At 39.2% G+C, this 21,004-nt stretch overlaps 2 pseudogenes across 1 annotated transcript; both read right to left on the bottom strand.

Moving 5' to 3' along the window:
• Positions 1–3,049: 3,049 nt before the first annotated feature.
• Positions 3,050–5,950, bottom strand: LOC104601996 (pentatricopeptide repeat-containing protein At2g15690, mitochondrial pseudogene; annotated as a pseudogene). The gene is made up of 2 exons (XR_016077185.1): positions 4,887–5,950; positions 3,050–4,525 (listed from the first exon to the last, which is right to left on the bottom strand). The product of XR_016077185.1 is annotated as a pentatricopeptide repeat-containing protein At2g15690, mitochondrial pseudogene (transcript).
• Positions 5,951–6,706: 756 nt separating this feature from the next.
• LOC104602079 (pentatricopeptide repeat-containing protein At2g17033 pseudogene) lies at positions 6,707–10,047 on the bottom strand (annotated as a pseudogene).
• Positions 10,048–21,004: the final 10,957 nt, after the last annotated feature.

Raw genomic sequence — 21,004 nt, 5'->3', positions numbered from 1 at the left:
AACATACGTGATTTGCATGGGAGCTGGTCCTGCCTCTGCTACTGCTTGGGAGTAGGGGTGTCAAATAGAATGGATTTGGTCCAACCCGATCCAGTCCAATGTGAGTCCATTACAAATGGACCAGGTCCAATTCAATCCAATAAATTTTTGGACCATTTTGGATCGGACCAATTCAATGTCTGGACCGTTCAATCTATTCAAATTTGTTTTAATTTAGATTGGTTTTAACACAAACTCAGTCCATTGATACCTACATTTTTATCCATCAATGGACCAGATATTGGCTTAATTCAGTCCAATCCAATATAAATTTATTACGGATGGACCAGGTCCAATCCAATCTAATAAATATTTTGGACTGGATTCATCCAATTCAATATGTCTTATTGGTCCGTCCAATCTGTTCAAATTGATTTTGGACTGGACGGGATCCAATCCAAAGCCGGTCCATTGACACCCTTACTTGGGAGGGTGCACACTATCTCCTTCATGGAGCTGTCCGTCTCCACTAGTTGCTAAGGGTACAAGCCAGGCAGGCTTGGGTTGAGAATTTGTCTAAACTTGAATCGGCCCGGCCCAAAAGACTGGGATCGATGCTATGTAAATTCTTCAAGTCGGGTGCTGGATATGCACCTGTATTAAATTGATGAACAAAGGCACATCCCTCCTTACATATAACAAGCAAATAGAGCAAAATGCATGCAAATAAGATGAATATCTTCTTTGGAGCACAACTGAGATTCAACTTAGGTGAGCTCAGGTTGGGCTTTTGTCAAAATTTGAATGAGTCCAGCTGAAGGCCCAATCCTTGAACAATGTAAAATACTAACTTGGGCCAACCTAAGTTGCACTCCTAACTGAGATGGTAAGTTCATAACCAAATAAGTGAAACCTGTTTAAGGGAAATGCCATTGGAGCCTTGGAGGTATCAGTTAAATCTTAAAGCAATGGGTGAACTAAAACCAAACAGGTTTCACCCAATCACACTCAAAGAACATATGCTCAATTGATTCCTCTCCCTTGAAGCAAATTGGACACAAGGACTCAATGATTTTTCTGCACTTAAAGTTGAACTAGAAGGGCATCCTGAAAAGCTTTCCACAAAAAAAGAAAAGGATTTAATTTTGGGAATTAGCTTCATCTTCTACAATTGTTTCCAAAGCCTATCAACATCACCACCTGAGCTGCTACAAGAAGAGGCCTCTCTCTTCCTCTTTGCTCAATAGTAGGCTGACCACACAGACACTTTCCTTCTGAAGGAGACAATGCATTCTTACATGGAGATTTACATGAAGAAATTTATATGCTCCCCCCTCCTGGATTACTTAAGGATGGTGATACTTGAGTTTGCAAATTTCAACGCTCCTTTTATGGTCTTAAGAGCAAGCTTCAAGACAATGGTTTGAGAAACTTTCTGCTGCACTCTGTTTACATGGCTTTTTAGGCCTCAAATGCATATTGAACTTTATTTACCTTATCTAATCCAAGTTTTGGTATATGTAGATGGTCTTGTCATTACAGGTAGTGACCATATCCAAATTTATGCTCTCAAAGAATACTTGGGCTCATGTTTTCACATAAAGGATCTAGGGCCACTCACTTATTTTTTGGGAATTGAGGTCTCATGATTTGAGACTGGCATACACCTTTGTCAGAGGAAATGCGCTCTGGATATTCTTCAGGATGTTGGCATGACTGAGTGCAAGCCCAGTCCATTTCCAATGCTACAACAACACCACCTTGCCTTAGCTATTGGGGAGTTACTCCAAGATGCAGCCGAATACAGAAGACTGGTTGGATATCTAGTCTATTTGTGAGCTACAAGACCTGATATAACATTTGCTATCAATGTGCTCACACAATTCATGAATGCACCTCGACAAGAACATTGGGATGCTGCACTTCACATCCTCAGATATTTGAAGGGCACAATTTCCTATGGCATATACTTATTTGCATTAAGTGACTTAACACTCAAAGCTTATTGTGATTCGGATTGGGTCAGTTGCCCAATAACTCAACATTCAACCACCGGCTATATCACAATGTTGGGTAGTTCTCCCCTATCCTGGAAGCCCAAGAAGCAAAATACTGTCTCAAGGTCTTAAGTAGAGGCAGAGTATTGTGCCATCGCTACTGTAGCAAGTGAACTTCTTTGGTTGAAACGCCTCTTTCTTGACATTGGGCTTGCTCATGCCCAACCCATGCAACTACACTGTGATTATAAAGCCGCCTTGCATATAGCAACCAATCCGGTCCTCCACGAAAGGACCAAACACATCGAAATAGATTGTCACATTGTGAGAAATCTCATACAGTCTCGGACAATCATCACTTGTCATGTATCTCCAAAGCTTCATCCAGTTGATGTATTTACCAAGGCCCTTTGTTGTGATCAGTTTCACTCCTTATTATTCAAGTTGGGCATGTTTTCTCCAACATCCAGTCCATGTCCAACTTGAGGGGGAGTCTTAGCTGTCTAACATAATCTATTAGACAGTTACGCATGGGCAGTGAGTTTGTTAGAATCAGTTACAACCTGTCGAAGATGTACAATCAGTGCTTATACATGTAATCTTACCTATAAATATTTAACATGAATGTCAAACGGAGACAACATTTTTCCATTCACAAATACTCTGTTTCTGTACCAATTTACAAAAATAAAAAAAAAAAGAAGTTAAAAGCTACTTCTTTTCACACTTAGATATTTGAAAAGAGAAAGGAGGAAAATCAAGGGATATTTCTGCATATGACATAAAACTTAAGCGATTAAGTTCCTACAGGGTCATGCGACAACCAAAGCTTAAGCAATTAAGTTCCTATGCATATGACAACAAACCAAACATAGCCAAAGGGGGTGTTCGCCAATATTCATGTGGAAGTCATCATTGTTTTGAGAAACAAAACCATACATATTGGCAAACACTATTTGAACAAGCAGGTTGTGGATCCTTTTTCTACCCATTGTCGGATGAGAAGGTAAGAAATCATATCTTACCACTACGGTTCTCAAAAAACACAGCTAAAAGAAAAGAGAAAAGAAGAATAATCCAATTGGACTATGCTAGTTCTTTCTGTTTAATGCATCTATGGGCATCTTATAAAACATATTCCTAAATGATAACTGATAAGAGATATATTACACAAGGAACTGCTTATCTACACAAGAAAAGGATTGGCATGATAAATCCACTTTCAAACATTCTCCTACCAGTAATCCCCACAAGAACATTTGCCATCCTTGAAATGATGAAACCTTTTGTTGTCCCTTACAATGATCTCTCTCTCAACAATCTTCGAAATAATCTTGATGGCATTGTGACAGTCCCCACAAATCCTGAGATTCTTCATGATTCTGAGTGTGGTTCCTGGGGGTGTACTGATAAGCCCATAAGCAATGGCTAGCCTCTCACTGTGATACATTAAGGCCTTCTCTTTTGATTCTTGGTCAATATCATGAAACACATACCTTGTGTCTGGCACGTAACCTGCTTCCTTCATCTCCTCATTCAAAGACCTAAGCTTTTCATAGGCCTCACTCTTCTTTGGGTTCACAGTTCGTTTCGAACCTGAATTGTTCTGTATTTTCTTTTTGTTTCTCAGTTTCAACGCAGGAGGAGACTTAGGAGGAGCTAATTCAGTTATCTGATCCTTCAATCCAGCCGTTGAGAATTTTCCCAGCGTCTCCCATACAAGGGAATTTGGTTCAATTGGCATCTTAGCCACAAACCGCTTGGCTTCAGCTATCTTTCCTGATTTTCCTAGAAGTTCGACAATGCTTGCATAATGTTCCATGGAAGGAGCAATTCCATGATCCTTTGTCATTGATTCAAAATGTGCTTGTCCTCGTTCAACTTCTCCTAAGCATCTACAAGCCATCAGAACACCAGAGAAAGTAGACTTGTCAGGCCTGATTCCAACTCCTTTCATCTCGCTAAACAGACTAAGGGCTTCTCCTCCTTGTCCATTTTCTACCAAACCCATCAACATCTTATTCCAAGAATCCAAATTCCTTTCGGGCATTTCTTCGAAGACTCTACGGGCGTCTTCCGTACTGCCCAATTTACAATAAAACTCGATTAATTCGTTAAGGACTAAAATGCTAGGTCTAGGAATAGATTTGTTTATGTAATCATGGACCTTTCTTCCGGCTTCCAACAACTTGAAATTGACACAAGCTTCGAGCAAAGCAACAAGGCTATTCGTGTCAACACAAATTCCCCGCCTCTCCATGTCGTCCAGAAGCTCAAGAGCTGCTTCTACTCTTCCTTCTCTGCACAAACTTTTAAAATCATAGGCCAACCGATTCCCTCCCTGCACGTAACCAGCATTCCGTTGGGAAACTCTTAAAACACCCACGATACCTCTCTTCTTCTTAGCATGAAGTTCCATCGCAAAACCATTGTAAACACCGTAAGATCTGAAATGCAGGGGTGCAGATGGGCATGGTTTCGAACTTCTGAGTTTGCGGAGTGAGCAAAAATTCGTAAAAGTAGCCGTTGCGAGTCCTTGCGCCATGGTGCTGCCGGTGCGAGAGGAAGAATTTGGGAAATATCAGAGTTCTCGTTATCGGTCATTAGTCAATCATATTTTTTTGGACAAATTTTTTAAACTATCCTGAGGTTTAGGAAATTGACAAACTATACCCTTACTGTTTCAGTGTTATCTTAAAGTAATCCTATTATTTTCAACAATTATTATTATTATTAAATATAATGGAAAAAATAAAATAAAATATCCAATTTGCCTCCACTATTTCTCAAATTTTCAAAATAAAACCCAATTCCTACCATATCAATCTTTCTGATGGCATGAAAATTTGTTCGGAGATTTTAACAAGAAACTGTGAGAAAAAAACTTGAATTTACAAGAACGGGTCATACCTTTGGACATATCGGTCCTCCGACCACCGGTGATCATGTACGGGAATACCTCAGCTTTGAACAACAAAGAAGAAGAGAAGGGCGTGCGAACCAGTTCCACCTCATCCCGAACTTCCTAATTTGTTTTGGAGTTCTAGAAATCATAGCAATTCATTATGGTGGTCGGTTTCAGCCCTTAGTTTGATCGAATTATATAGTTGTTTGGTTTTCAGCCAATTAATTGCTGCAGATTAGGGATTAACATAGGTTTGATGCTCGGATAACCTCTATCATCATCGTGTTGCTTAATTAAACGATTTTCTAACTGTGTGGTCTCATCAACTAGTCTCTGTATCAGCATGATAGATTCTGTAGATTGGTTGCTAGCATTTCATTTTATTTGTACAATTAGGTAATGCATTTTTGTCGTGCAAGAATGTGTCTTTATTTCTCTTATTTTATTTATTTTTGTTGTGATGTCTATTTAACTTTTGTTATACATCAAGCAATACAATTCCTTTTGTTTGTCACTTGGTGATTGTTAAGTGTAGTATATTTTCATACATCCCTCGTACAATTGTGTTTGCAGGGAGAATTTGAGCTGATGCCCTAACTCTCAGAGGCGTCAACAACTCTTAAGGAGCATAACCCAGAAGGAAGAGAGAGAGGGAGAGACAGCTCGTTATAGTTTTGTTTAAAGCTGTGAGTTCTGTCAGTAATTTTTTTTTGGTTTTTGTTTGTGGGATTTGGGGATTTAGGGTTTGAAAACAAGGGAAATGACGCAGAGTAATGGCAATTACAACAGTGGGGGTGGGATGGATTTCCATTTGCCCGATGAGATATTGTCTGTCATTCCAACAGATCCATATGAGCAACTTAACTTGGCGCGAAAGATCACGTCCATGGCGATTGTGGGTAGAAGATATCGGAAAAGGACCGGCTGATATTTGAGTTGGAGGAGAAGGTATTGTAGCTTGAACATGCACTTCAAGAAACGGATGCACGATTGAGGGTTTCTCTTGAAAAAAAGATGTAATAAATGAATATTTTTTATGGAATTGAACTTTTTGAGAAGATGCATTGGTTGATTGTTTTCTGTTTGTGCTTGAAGGTGAAGCCACTAAGGAGCGAGAATCTCTGATTATGGCTTAAAAAAACTGAGTCGGGATTTTGCAAAGGTGGGAAGAGTGAGAAAGAAAGGTAGTATGGATTTTGATGGAACATTGACAAATGTTACAGGGGTAGAGTTATTCAATTATTTGAAATAGGGATATTTTAAGACAATAGTCAAATGTTACAGGAGTAAAGTTAGCCAATTAATTAAACCTTAGGGACACTTTAAATTTGCCCTTTTTTAAGTAAATTGTTAAAACCTCACATCACTTTCTGACAGTTGTGGTTCACTACCCTACTTTATCCTCAGAGTACTGTCCTCCCCTGAACTTTCTAACGTTATCGTTTCTACACCCCCTCCATTAATTCAACGTTAGAATGTTAATTCAAATTACTGATGTCATCCTCTCAACATTTTTAAATGTCAAGATTGCCCTTAAATGATAATATGTGGTTTTGCACTTTAACCAAAATACTCTAAAAAGAGTCATCTATATCCCTACTTGAATAATGGGTACAAGTTTAGAGAAGCAAAATCTCATGTTAAATGTCATCATCTCATATGTCTTTTATGCCAAGACTAGCAAGGACCCCTGTGATGCAATGCATGGGATTTATCAAGGAAAGTGAAATAACTAATGAAAGAATACAATATCATTTAAAATAATTAAATCTTTATTTTAATAATTTGTTACAAAAATGTTTTACTAATTTAGTAATTTGAATTAATTATAAAAATAAATTGGGAAAAATTACAAAGACCCCCTATATTATGGGGTTTGTGACAAAGACCCCTTGTACTTTGTTTTGTGACAAAGGACCCCCCTGTACTATGACCATGAAACAAAGACCCCTTTCATTAGCCTTTCATCCAAAAAAATACTGTTACAATATTTTTTAATTTCCATACTACTCTTATAATAATTATTCGCACAAGAAAAACACCATTCAATCCCCTACGAGGTTCCTAGACATTTCTCTCTCTCTCTCTCAACTAATCCCTCACGGCCCTTCCTCTACCAACAAAGCATCCCACATTGGTTCGATCAATTTTCATCCGACTTCTCATCCGAACCATCATCTGTTTAATCAGGGCTTTCACTGGCGATTCCCCTCTCACACTGCTGTGCTTTCCCGATCCACATATCAACCTAAGCTCCGTCGGAATTACCCAACTTCCCGCACTAAACCTTGATCTTAGCACTTGTACCCACTGTAGCATGATCAAATAAGCAGTAGCCAAGTGCATTCCATGTAAATCCAACTTCCCCTCCGAAGGGCACCATTTCAAGGCACCCATCAGTACAGACGATCCGATCAGTTGTTCAACCAACAAGGTTTCATCTTTCTGTAGCCTTTCTTTCAGATCCTCTATCGAAAGGGGGACAAATTTCAAGTCTTTGACCAAGGACGTGATTGGTGGGCATGAATTCATGATAGAATTGTACGTCCGTATCGAAAAGGAAATGTTAGAATCCTTCATTTTTCGAAGCCATGAAGCCATCTCCGATAGCTCGCTATGGGCTCCAAACGACGAAAGAACGATGTTCGAACAAATTGTGTCCAAACAGTACCCAACATCCTCCATTTTCCGAAGAACTCTTCGCATATCCGTGAATAATCCTAATCTACCGTATCCACTCACCAGAGACCTGATCAAAAGCGGAGGATTTGAATCTGAAATTGTCATTTCTTCGACCATATTCTCCGCATCACGAGGTAGATCCACGGCACAGGCTACAAATCATCGTTTCATAAGCACGTCGACTCAAAGAACAACTGGAGTCCGAAAATAGTTGCTTCAGACGAGCGTAAGACTCAAAAACACCAATCCTTGAACTCTGTTTAGATTAGGAATCAATCAGGTCACAGTAGAAGAGAGTGACATCTCGCTCCTGAAACCCTAGTTTCTGGACGGATTCGGAAATCAGGGCTTCAGCTTCTTCGGGTTGTCCGTGCTTATCTACATAAGCAATGACACTCGCGACCAGTTTCGGGTTCCAGTTGAACCAAGGGGTTTCGGCGATCCTTCTATTACATCTGAGATGATTCAACGCAGAAATTAAAAGGGCTTGGAACTCGATATGTAGGCAAATGTAATTTGTAAACAACTTTACCCCCCCCCCCCCTGTACATCACCGCCTGGTGCCCTCTTCACCCTGGCGCTTGACGGTGACAACAAAACGGTGATAGGGGTGTTAGGGGCGTTGCCGCCGCTTCTGCAATTGCTCCAGTGAAATCAAATCAAATGGATATTAAATAGTATAACCTAGGCTTTCACTGCCGTCGCTTCCGCCCTCTTCACATGGGTCCAATCCCGACGCTGTTAAGGGAAGGGGAAGAAGAGTGACCGGGGGGAAAGAGAGGGAGAGAGAGAAATGTGAAGGAACGTTAGAGTATCGTAAGGATGGGGAAGATAAACAGTGTTTTTTTCATGGGGATTAAAAAATATTGCAACATTTTCTCACGGTCATAGTACATGGGGTCTTTGTCGCAAAACAAAGTACAAGGGGGTCTTTGTAATTTATCCAAATAAATTATTGTTAATTACTTAATAAAATAATTATTTTTCCATATTATTTGTTAGTGTTCTATTTTATTTATTTTACTTTTTAAATGATTAAATGTTTCTATTGTTTGTAAATATCACTTAAATATCTATAAATATATAAAATTAGGTTATAGTCATAATTAAATTAATCCATAGTTAACTTTTTAGTCATAATTAAAGTAATCTAAACCCAAACTTAAGGTTTAAGACTTTGGATTAGGCTCGAATTGATCCTCATCCTGACCCAACCTACACCCAAGTTGCATGCATCGTAATATTTGTAATTGGGCTAGACCAAACCAAGTGCAACCCATGCATGCATTTTTCGGGTTTTTTTCACTATTTTTAGATAATATTGAAACTAAAGTAGTTATGAAGGATGGCCCCATCGTTAGGGGTGTCAATTGGACTGGATTTGGTTCAATTTGATCCAGTCCAATGTGAGTCCATTATAAATGGACAAGGTCCAGTCCAATCCAATGAATGTTTTACCCAATTTGGACCGGTCCAATTCAATGTCTAGATCGTCAAATTTGTTCAAATTCATTTTGATTTAGATTGGTTTCGACATAAACCCGGTCCATTGACACATATATTCTTGTCTTATATCAATGGACCAGATATTGGCTTAATCCAACCCAATCCAATATAAATTTGTTATAGACGGACCAGGTCCAATCCAATCTAATAAATATTTTGGACCGAATTGGTCCAATCCAATGTCTTGTTGGTTCGTCCAATCCGTCCAAATTAATTTTGGACTGGACGGGGTCCAATTCAAAACCTGTCCATTGACACCCTTACCCATCGTGTAGCCTAATTAATCAAAAAGTTGAAAAGCTTAGGCTAATTTTGGTAGTGCATTAGTAGTTTTTAAAGTTGCCTAGCCTAGCCTAGCCTAGCCCACACCTTAAGTGTAATAGTATTTGTACGGGCCTCTGGACTTGCTTGTGTTAATAATAAAACTAAGACTTTTATTACAAATTAAAAAATACTTTTACATTTTTATGTATATTAATATAAAATCTATCTAAATATTATATATGTGCATATAACTTCCATGTTGAGCTTATGACGGGTTGTTTAGCTTGGGCCCTATCTGCTAGGGCAATCGTTGTACTTCAAAAGTTCAATACTCAATTAGATTTTGAATCCAATTATCCTTGATTTGGATGTTAAAACTTGCATCTAGTTAATAATTCGATTGGATGTGGATTTAACCCCATCCAATTTGATTAAAATCCATGTCTAATAAAAAATTAATATTTTGTATATGTAGTATAATTATTGCATGCACTTATATATTAATATATGCATTTATACTTTAAAATTCAAAATCCATCATAATACTAATCAAATGTGGATGCATCTTAAACCACCCCTAATGTTTAGCTAATTGACAAACTGTAGCCTTATTGTTTAACTATTGTCTTAAACTATCCCTATTGTTTCTAACAATTGACTAGATTTACCTCTGTCGTTAGCATCTGTTAATATTCCATCAAAATCTATACACATGTGACACTGCGTGACCAATAATTTTTTTAAAACCTAATATTACCCTTCACTCCTCTTTGTAAGTCGGGTAAGAATCACCACCTGTGAGCGGGACTGTTACGCCAATTCTCCCCTTCCTCTTTTGTACTCTATAATCTCATGGGCATTCTACGGCGGTTTCCCGGTCGGAGCTTCTCTCATTGTGTCTCTACCATAGAATCTAGGCAATATCGAATTCGATAGGGATGATTTGCCAAATTAATCGAAAGAATGAGAACTTATCTAGAGATTAAGAATTATGTTTTGGCTTCTAAGATTCATTTTGTTTTAACAAAAAAGATCACTCAGGAAGAAAAATAGAAGGACAATTCCGAATAAAGTTTGGACGTTTAGAGTTCCAGACTTGAAAAAACACAAAAAAAATAGTTTTCCGTCTGGCCGGTGATGGTTCAAAATTAGCTAGACTTGGATGTTAGTGTCATGTACCCGCACCACCTGAAGAATATTCGTTGTAGAACACCTGCCATAACAATCGAATCCCCCTCGCACCACCACTAAATTACGAGGGTTCTTAGGTTTAATAGGATACTACTGAAAATTTATCAAGGACTATGGGAAAACGACAAAGCCTTTAACAGATCTTCTGAAGAAGGGGCTTGGGGTTGGAACACAAAAACTGACAAGAACTAAAGAATGTGGTAAGCACTACACCAATTTTGGCCTTGCCAGATTTTCTCAACCATTTACAATAGACTACGATGCCAGTGGAGTGGGCATTGGAGCAGTGCTGTCACAAAATGGGAAACCAATAGCCTACTTCAGTAAAGCCTTAAGCCCTCAAAATATTGCCCGATCAACTTATGACAAGGAGCTGATGGCTATCGTAGTAGCAATCTAGAAATGGCACCAGTACCTCTCAGGGCACCAATTCACAATCTGGTCGGATCACCAAAGTTTGAGGCATCTCCTGGATCAGAAGGTAAATACTCCTTACCAATAGAAGTTGTTGAGAAAAATTCTGGGCTATGACTTTGTGATATAGTACTAGAAGGGAAAGGACAATTAGGTGGTCGATGCTTTGTCTAGAAACTCGGGAAGTTTGTTAGCTATCACAAGGCCAGTACTAGAGTGGATTGAGGTGTTGAGGATAGAGGTCAAAGAAGACCCATAAATGATCAATTGGGTGGCTAAGGTTCAAGAATCCAACCTACCAAATGGGAAATATTGGCTGAAGGATGGATTGTTGTGGCATAATGGCAGGTTGGTCCTAGGAGGCAACTCGACCCTCAAAAGACAGATGTTTGATGAAATGCATGTTTGCATGTTTCTCCTGATATAATGGGTCAGCACTTAACAATGAGAAATGCTTAACCTAAAATGGCTATGAACCTTGTCTAATGAGGCCAAAGGGGAAGGTCATGGGACATGGGTGGATTCATGATCTTTCATAGAAAGTGATGGGGCTATGCAATTGAAACAGTTGGCGCATGCACCTATGTGATTCCCCTACATTTGCAAAGACGTGAATAATATCTCAATCCCTACAATTGAGAGAAATTTTAGAGATAAATAAATAGAAATGGAATATAGATAAAAGTTTGTCCTTCGATATATAATATGAAACAATAATTAGGTTGTGGACTGATTATTTGTATAATTTGTTAGAAATAGCATACAGACCATTCGCTAAGTTGGTAGATTATAACAAACTCAAAGGACCCAACTATGCGGATTGGATTTACAACCTTAACTTGGTCCTCACGTTTGAGAAATTGGACAAAATTGCCAACGAGAAAGGATTAGAATGTCCTGGTAAAAGAGCTTCTGAGGCTAGAAAAAAGGAATATCAGGAATGAGAGGAGAAGAACTCTTTGTCTATTGTTACATCATTGCATCACTAAACAACTCTATGCAAAGAGAATTTGATAAAATAGTAACTTGTACAGAAATTCTGAATAGCTTAAAGGCCATGTATGAGTAGCAAAATTGTTCTACATGACAAAAGGCCTTTAAACTATTGATGCCCACCAGGATGTTTGAGAACTAATTGGTTAATGACCATGTCATGAAGATGATAGGGTTCATAAATGAACTTGAGGTTCTTAGCTCTGATTTAGATGATAATACAAAAACTAATGCCATATTGAACTCATTACCCATATCCTTTGGTTAGTTTGTCCTCAACTATAACATGAATAATCTAAACGATAGCTTGTAAGAGCTCAACAATATGTTGCAAAAGGGTCGTGAAACTTATTAGAAAGGACAAGCTAGTAATATGTGTTGAAGGAGGCAAATTTGGTAGAAAGAAATGTAAGGGCAAGAAAATACCTCAGAAGAAAACTAATAAACTAAGTAAGTGGAAAAGAGACAAGTTGTCAAATGAGTTTCACTTCTTCAAACAGACTACGCACTAGAAAATGAAGTGTTCTCAATATCTGAATCCCTCAAGAAGAAGAAGGAATTTTTGAAACTCAGGTCATAGAGACCAATATATTGGTCACTTCTACCTCCTGGTGTGTTGACTCTGGGGCTTCTTTTCATGCGTATAACATTGTGCAAGGATTCAAGGAAAGTAGAAGGATGAGTGATGATGAGCTCATGCTCTACATGGGTACATCTACAACAATTGCAGCTACTACTATAAGATTAGTTTTAGAGAAAGGATTATTACCTCAAAATATTTTCTTTATGTTTCACAACATATGAGGATGGCTATTCTATTTTATTTAGTAATAAGATTACAATTAAGTTAAATAACAAGTTTTCTGTTTATGGAGAATGGTCTCTTTATATTTCACCATTCTCTAGAAGCAAATGTAACTGAAACAACCTTAGAACACATCATATGAAAAGAACACAAGAAATTATTAATCCCAAATATTTATAGCATTATCGACTTGGACACACTAACATAGAATGAATTACAAGATTGGTGAAGAATGATTAGGGTTGATCATGGGCTGGGCTTAGCACTAATTATATGGGCTTTAAGCTAGGCCTGGGCCTGGGCTGGGCTTATAAGCTTTCTAGTCTTAACGAGTGAAGACTTTGGGCCCATGACATCAAAGAATAAAATTTAATTTATTTAAAATTTTAAATTAGATAATATGTAAATGTAATACATACAAAAAATTGCATAGGAAAGTTAAATTGGGTTTGACTAGGGTTTAGGCCTATATCACAAAAAACAAGGCATGGGCCTTATTTAATTGTTAGACTTGATTAGGCCTCATTCTTAAGCAATGTGGAACTTGAAACAGCACTATATAGTTAGTGCAATTATTGAGTGTTTTCCTATGTCCCATATTTCTTAGGGAATGAGAATAATGACTTTTCTTTCACCAATATAAGACTTTGCTTAGTAGGACAATTCTCATACTTGAATTGAATCAAGTGTTGACACATGTGTTGATACGTTTCAATTCATAAATATTTATTTATATGTTAAAATAAAACTTAAAACTTTTATATTTAATATAAAATAATAAATATATATTGTAGGTTGGGCTTTGGTTGGGCTTGAAGTATTAGACCCAAGCCTAACCTTAAATTGTGGGCTTGATTTGGACCTAGGCCTTAGCTGGATTGTACACAAAATTTTGGGCAAAAAAATAATCACCCCTAAGGATGGTCTCTGGATTTTCTCATAGTAGAAGATTTACTAACTTGTGAGCCTTGTTTTCAAGGCAAGATGACCAAGAGGTCATTTATAAGTAAGCCTGAAAGAAGTAGAAGCAAATTTGGCCTTATACATATAGATGTACATGGTCCTTAAATGTTAGGATACATAACCAACATTCATATTTTGTAACATTTACCGATGACAATTCTCAGTATGGGTAAGCATACCTAATGAAACATAAGTTTGAATCTTTTGAAAAGTTCAAAGAATTCAGACATAAAGTTGAGAAATAGTTGGAGAGACAAATTAAAGCCCTTTAATCAGATCGATGAAGTGAATATCTCTTTGACGAATTCAAAGGCTATCCAAGGGACAACGAGATTATATCACAATTGTCTCCTTCTATTACACCACAATTAAATGGTGTATTAGAGAGTAAAATCAGACTTTATTAGATATGGTTTGATCACTCCTTGTCGACTTAGAGTTGCCCTTATCCTTTTTGGGACACGCATTAGTGACAATGATTTACATGCTGAACCGAATTCCAACCAAGTCAGTTCCTAAGACTCTATATGAGCTTTGGACTACCAAGAAATCAAATGTTGTTAGACACATTAAGTTGTACGATTGTCTAACATATATAAAAAAGATAAGTGCAGATAAACTGGAATCCGAAACCAGTTGTTGCCTATTTGTATGCTACCTTAAGAACTCCATTGGATGTCTCTTTTATGACTCAAGAGAACAAAATGTGTTTGTTAGTCGAAATTCCCACTTCTTAGAAGAGGACTACATCCTCAATGATCATAATCGAAAAGTTATTTTTATGAGGAGGGCTTAGGGGTAGTGGGAGATAACCTACAACTTCTAGATATCAATACCTAGCCTAGAATATCTACTCGAGTATCTATACCTCTTGTACATTTCAGCTATGATTAAGAAAGTTACTTAATGGAAGCCATGGACAATGAGAAAGATTCCTTGACGCAGATAGAAACTATGTTAGACATACACCCATTGAAGTGGGTAGATGCATGAAAGTTGAGATGGACTCCATGAATACCAAGAGTCTAAACTCTGGTAGACCCACCCCTTAGGGTGAAGGTAATTGGTTGCAAGTATATCTACAAGAGAAGGAAAGACCATTATCAAAAAGTTGAGACCTATAAAACTTGACTTGTGATGAAAGATTATACTCATAGAGGAGTTGATTATGAGGAAAGCTTCTCGTTCATGGATAATGAGAAAGGTTCCTTGACGTAGATAGAAGCTATGTTAGACATACACCCATTGAAATGGGTAGATGCATGAAAGTCAAGATGGAATCAATGAATACCAAGAGAGTCTGAACTCTGGTAGACCCACCCCTTGGGGTGAAAGTAATTGGTTGCAAGTAGATCTACAAGAGGAGGAAATGTCATTATGAAAAGGTTGAGATCTATAAAACTTGACTTGTGGTGAAATGTTATACTCATAGAGGAGTTGATTATGAGAAAACCTTCTCGCTCATGGCTATGCTTAAATCCTTTAGAATACTATTGACTATAACTACACACTATGATTATAAGATCTAGCAAATGGATGTCAAAACTACAATCTTGAATAAGATATTATTGAAGATATCTATATGCAACAGTCAGAAGGCTTTGTTGCCCAGGGTTAGGAACCCATGGTGTGTAAGCTTAATAGGTCCATATACGGATTAAAGCAAATTTCCAGAAGTTGGAATATCTATTTTGATTGAACAATCAAACAATTTGATTTTGAGTAAAATCCAAATAAACCCTATGTTTACAGAAAGATAATGGGAAAGAAGGTTGCATTTTTAATTCTATATGCAAATGACATTCTGCTCATTGGAAATGATGCAGGAATATTGACAATGGTGAATGCATGGCTTTAGCAGCAATTCTTAGTGAAAGATCTTGGAGAAGCTTCTTATATCTTGAGATTTTGACTTTATAGAGATAGATCAAACCGGTTAGTTAGATTGTCCCAATCTACTTACGTTGACAATATTGTCAAAATATTTAACATGTAGGATTTAAGAATGGATTTGTTCCATCCAAAGACAAAGTCACTAGCTCCAATGGAATGTCATTTAAGAGCTTTGAGGAGATAGAGGACATGAGAAAGGTTTCCTATGCCTCTACCGTAGGGAGCATCATGTATGCTATGTTGTGCATTGGACCTGACATTACTCGGGTCGTTAGTATTGTGAATAGATATCAATCCAAATCAGGACAAGGGCATTAGATAGGCATGAAGAACATACTAAAATACCTATGAATAACTAAAGACTTTGTCTTATTTTTTATGGTAGTTTACTATAGATGATCGGTTACACAGATGCCAACTTGCAGTATAACCCAGATGATAGAAAGTCTACACCTATAAACAATTTTATGTTGGGATCCTATGTAGTTAGTTGGAGAAGTGGCAAACAAGGGTTTACAGTAGACTCCACGATCGAGGCCAAATACATTATCGTGAGTGAGGCTGCCAAGGAAGTAATATGGATGAAGGAATTCGTTTAGGAATTATGAGGTGTACCCTTTAACACATCACCCAATTTACTATTTTGTGACAACATTGGAGCCACTGCTCAAGTTAAGAAACTGAGTGCATATTCGAAGTCAAAGCACATTGAGAGGAAGTATCATGTTCTATGAGAGATTGTTGCTAGATGATACACCCAGATTTAGAAGGTAGCATCAACGAAAATTGTGGCAGACCTATTAACTAAGCCATTGACATAGAAATTGTTTAAAGGATATGTGGGTAGTATGGAGCGAAGGCTAATACCCAATTGGACCTAAGTGTACATGGGAGCTATTAGACAATGTACGTAAACATTTATCAGTAAATGAATAAAGTACTTTATTGTTTCATGTTGGGCATATTTTTATAAATTACTCCTTAATTTGGATAATTATGAGACTCATGTTAGTTTCAGCTTTTAGGGTTTCATGTTCTTAGCCATTGGATAGACTTGGAGAATTTATCTTGCAAGGTTGACATTAGTGTGCTCACAAATTGGTGAAGCATCTTGTCTCAACTGCTAGGGTTAGACCCTAAGCATAGCATGTTAGCCTGTAGGTGTTTAGAAGAGACACTGAACTCAGACCAATTTTTAGTTATGCCTTAGACCTTGGAAATAAATGGGCAAAATTGGAAAGTTGCACTTAACCCAAGACTTGATTATGATACTACACGCAATTTTGAACCAAGTTATCTTTGATGTGCCAACTAGTGAGATCCATCAACGTTTCTTCCTCTTCATCTGGCGGAAGAGCCTCTGACCGTCTATCCTTTCCGCCTCCATGGGACCTGCAGCGAAGCTCGGCGTTAGTAACCCTGAAACAAGTATGCGAACAAGAAAGCCGAAGTAAGGACAAGACCTACCCGGGCTCAAGTCGGCCTGGATGAGCTTCTCCTCGGCTGTGAAGTCCTTGTAATTCAACCCGAGCTGAGCCCACGACTGAAGTGACTTCTTAGTCTTCCCATTGAGGATAACACCGGGGTCTTGAACGGCCACCCTCCAGTCATTAGGGAAGGGCCACCCATACTGCTCCGAACTACGAAGTAGTCCTGCTTCCAGGCTGAGACTTTACTCGGGAGCTTATGCATTAATTTAAAACCCGGGCGAGGAGACAAATAATAAGCCTGCCTGTGCCTGGGGAGAGCGCCTGAAGCGCTCTTCTTTATTGCCAAGATGGTACTGAGGATATCTAGGTCAATGGGGAAGGAGCGGTCGAAGCAGAGGGAAATGGTCCCAACCACATTTCGTATGGAATTTGGGTGAAGCTGGTACAAGGTAATGTTAAAGTGCACCAGCACCTCAACAATTAGAGGGTGAAGAGGAAGACGGAGTCCGGCGACTAGTTGCTCCCTGAAGACCACAATCTCATCGGTACCATGCTCCCATGGAAAGCTGCTGGTAGGAAGACTGTAAGAGTACTCCTAGGAAGGTGGAACCTCTGTATGAGGTCCTGGAGTCTCTCCAGAGTCATGGTAGAAGGGCTGAACTGATTTGGCACTCGACCTCGGTGGGAGGTGGATGCCAGATGACCCGAAGCCACCCGTACGTCAGACGGCAGAAGAGCCACCCTGAGCTGAGGTACCCACCTCGGGCTCGTCAATAAGGCTATCTACACTAGACGACATGATAACACGGAAAGGAAAGAATGTTTAGAAAAGAAAAGGAAGCTCGGGGACTCACCGCAAGACACGCGAACCGAACTAAGGGATTAACCGAACTAGAAAACCCGAGCTAGGAACCTCAGACGCGAGCTCAATACTGGCGCTGAAGACTTTGTGGCGAAGAAATGACCAAGGGTCCCCCACTATTGATAGCCACTGCATCCGAACGCTAACGGTTGAGATTGAGATGATCCAACGGCTCTCAAAGAAACCGGCTACGGGTTCCTCGATGTGAAATTAGTTTAGCGCATTTTTTGACGTCCGCGAAGTCCAAATCGCGTGACGTCCACGCGTAAACCGAACGCGACCCGGGTTTCTTTTGATCGAGCCGGGCATTGGACCGGTCCAGCTAGGCGAAGCGCACAACGGAGTGGCATGAGTACCGAAGCCAAATCCACCTAGTGTGTCATGAACTTCCCGCATTGGGTCAACACCGCCAACACAGGGAGTGGGGGGCAATTGATGGAGGGTGATTTGGCCCGACCTCATAGCACGGGTACACGTGGGCATGACCTTGCTCAAGCGATGATTCAGCATGACAACTCAGCAAGCGCAACCGCAACTCAGTGGGAAGGGCTCACCGAGTTTAGTCTGGCAACTCGGCCGGTTAGGCTACTCGCCTAGAGCCGCCTGGCTTTCGCCTCCTTCCCAAGGCTGAGGCACTCTGAGCTACCTCCGAACTCAGGGCCCCCTGACCTTTCCTAATGCCTGAGCTCCTTCCAGTGGATTTTAGGCCACTCCCGAACAGGAACACCACGATCTGCCTCTAGATACCCCCGAGGTAGAGACACCTTGGGCCAGACAGCTCGGTGTAGCTTGCCACAGGCAGCTCGCAACTTGTAGGGTAGCTCAGTACAGGGTAGCTCGCAGAAGAGCAGTTCGACACGTCATAGGATGGCCTCCTGCCGACCATCGTACCCGACAAACCTGGAGACTGCAACCACGTCTCTCGTCAGATAGTGTCGTGCCTGCCACCTTTAGAAGGTGTCTTACACCTGACAGGTATGTACCCTGCAAGGACGGCCCTACACGTGCCACCTCAGCCCTGGCTGTAATGGCTGCGGCAGGACGACAGTGGCGGTTATACCTGCCCTATCAGAGGCAGGTGGGCCTGATTCGATAGAGTTCTGTTATAAGCAGCCCAATCCCAAAGGACAGAAATAACTTCCCAATACTCGCGTTATCTGCACTCTTAGCTTTCTTCCTCTCTTTGCATCTTTCACAGAACTCTAACTTAGGCATCGAAGTGTTCCCGCCGGGTAAGCCCCCGGGAATCCCTCGTCTTCTCCATCTCAGATACCTTTCAGGAGCCACACAAGTGTCAGATAGGAGTGACCAGATTGCACACCATCAGATATATTAATTAATGTAAGGAACTCAAGAAAAATAGAGGGATTAGCTCTTTTCCCATACATTTTTATTCTTTGTGTTGAAACTCTCTCCAAGAAGCTAGAAAGGGAGCTTCAGGAATTAGTGAATCTTACTAGGTGTCGGACTTCTAGGGATGGCCCTATGATTCCTGTTTTGTAATTTACAAATGATTTTCTTTATTTTTGCAAATATTACTAGCTATACTTGCCTAAAAAATAAAGATATTTTGACTAGTTTCCCGCAAGATACTGCCCAAATTTTGCTAAATATTCTTTCAAATTTTCAAAAATATCCCTTATAGACTTAAAAAAATCCTCTCCAAAATCCTTAGGAAACAAATTCAAAATCATATTTGGGGCCCCTCTGATTAATGGGAGATTCACAAAGAAAACTTCATTGGGTGAGTGAGTCAAAGTTAACAAAGTTAGGACGAAAAATTTTAAATTATGATGAAAAACTTTGGGTGAAATTCATGAAACACAAGTGCTTAAAAAATAAAAATTTCAGGAATGTTAAAGTGAAGAAGGGACTCGTGGGATTGGAGAGGGATTCTCATGGCTAGAGATGTTATCAAGGACATTGGGTGGACGGTGGGTAATGGTAGATCCATCAAATTTTGGAATGATCTGTGAGCTGGTAATAAGATATTTGTGAAAATTTTAAGTCAAGAGATGATTAAGAACAACAATATGCTTGTTTCAGATGTGATCGACCATGGGAGATCATGTTGGAATGAGAATAAAATTCGTAGTTTGGTCTCTAATCAATTTTTGTTCCTTCAAACACCAATGGGGACAAAATGATTTGGGGCTCAATACTAAAGGAAATTTCTCTGTCAAGTGGTTTATATACTGAAGTGCTCCCTAATGCTAGTTGAAGAATCGTCAACAAATTGGTTAGCTAAAGTTTGGAATCTAATTGCCCCGCCCCCCAAAACTAAAGTTTTCCTCTTCCTTTTGCTTGATAATAGGCTTCCTTCTAAGGATAAACCTAGGAGAAGAGGAGTTAACATTGATGGATCTTGTTGTGTTTATGGGAGTGAGGAGGATACAAATCATATATTTAGAAGTTGTGTTATTGCAAAACCAATCTATATAACCATTAACCCAAATCTTGAGGGCCCAAGTGAGGATAAAAGCTGTAAATGGCTGGTGGGATAGGATGTGTGGGAAAACTAAGAATAGAAAAGGGCTTATGTTAGATAAACTTGCTTTCATTCTTTGGTCTTTGTGGAAGAATAGGAACAAGAAAATTTTTAATTACAAATTAGCTCTTCCTATTATTTTGTATAGGGTTCTTAGCTTGTTCATGGAGAACGTTGAATGCACAAAATACACCACCTATGACTCCGGTGTAAAATTGTGGAAACTTATCATGTGGAGAAGTCCCAAAACTGGGATCATTAAATTAAATTTTGATGTTTATTGTAATAATGCAGGAAACTGCTCGATTGCTACCATTGCTAGAGATCACTTGGGCAATGTGTTCGACATTAAAGCTACAAGCTTGGTATCACAACCATCAATCTGCTAGAAGCTTGGACTGTTTGAGAAGCTCATAACTTGGGATTGAACTTTAAGGAATCCTCAATCATCATCGAAGGTGATTCAAACTTGGTGATTTCTTGTTTTTTTTTATATTTTTTTCATTAGGTTGATCACCCTTGGAGATTGAAGAGCAAAATCTCAAATTGCCTGGAAGGATATGTTTGAAAAAGGTATATCTTATCACCATGTGTATCAAGAGGCAAATTAGGTAGCAGATTGGTTGGTACAC

The sequence above is a fragment of the Nelumbo nucifera genome, chromosome 6, assembly GCF_055504915.1.
Source record: "Nelumbo nucifera cultivar China Antique chromosome 6, China Antique-T2T, whole genome shotgun sequence".
NCBI lineage: Eukaryota > Viridiplantae > Streptophyta > Magnoliopsida > Proteales > Nelumbonaceae > Nelumbo > Nelumbo nucifera.
This window is presented reverse-complemented; position numbering and strand designations above follow the sequence as displayed.